Source organism: Arachis duranensis, chromosome 2 (genome assembly GCF_000817695.3).
Source record: "Arachis duranensis cultivar V14167 chromosome 2, aradu.V14167.gnm2.J7QH, whole genome shotgun sequence".
NCBI classification, from domain to species: Eukaryota; Viridiplantae; Streptophyta; class Magnoliopsida; order Fabales; family Fabaceae; genus Arachis; species Arachis duranensis.
In genome coordinates, this window is record NC_029773.3 from 70799747 (window position 1) to 70800723 (window position 977).

Consider the following 977-nt stretch of genomic DNA (forward strand, 5'->3'; position numbering starts at 1 on the left):
TAAAAGTTGAAGACTTTTATATCCCTGCTGATTTCCTAATCCTAGATACTAGGAAGGAAGATGATGAATGCATCATCCTAGGAAGACCTTTCCTAGCCACAGTAGAAGCTGTGATAGATGTCAACAGAGGAGAGTTAGTCCTTCAATTAAATGGAGAATACCTTGTGTTTCAAGCACATGGCAATCCCTCTGTGACAAAAGAGAGTAAGCATAAAGAGCTTCTCTCAGTTCAAGGTCAAGAAGAGCCCACACAGTCAAACTCTAAGTTTGGTGTTGTGAAGCCACAACCAAACTCTAAGTTTGGTGTTCAAACCCCATATCCAAACTCTAAGTTTGGTGTTGGGACTAGACAACATTGACATGATTGCTCTGTGGCTCCATGAGAGCCACTGTCAAGCTATTGACATTAAAGAAGCGCTTATTGGGAGGCAACCCAATTTTATTTATCTAATTTTATTTTATTTTGTTTCTGTGTTATTTTTGTGTTTAATTAGGTACATGATCATGAGGAGTCACGAAAAAATCAAAAAAAAATTAAAAACAGAGTCAAAAACAGAAGAAAAAAAGTTTTCACCCTGGAGGACGCACGGGCTGGCGTTCAACGCCCAGAAGGTGCATCTGGCCGGCGTTTAACGCCAGAACAGAGCACCATTCTGGCGCTGAACGCCCAAAACAAGCAACAACCTGGCGTTAAACGCCAGGATGGTGCACAGAGAGGACAAACTGGCGCGTTTAACGCCCAGAACATGCACCAATGGGCGTTTGAATGCCAGAATGGTGCATGAAGGCAATCTACACGCCTATATGGTGAAGGAATGGTATTTCTTTTCACCTCAGGACCTGTGGACCCCACAGGATCCCCACCTCCCTTTTCTTTTAATCCTATTCACACTCTCCTAATCCAAATCTCATTCCCAATTACCCCATGCACCACTCACATCAACCTCCTCTTCCCCATAAACCCCACCTACCCCCAA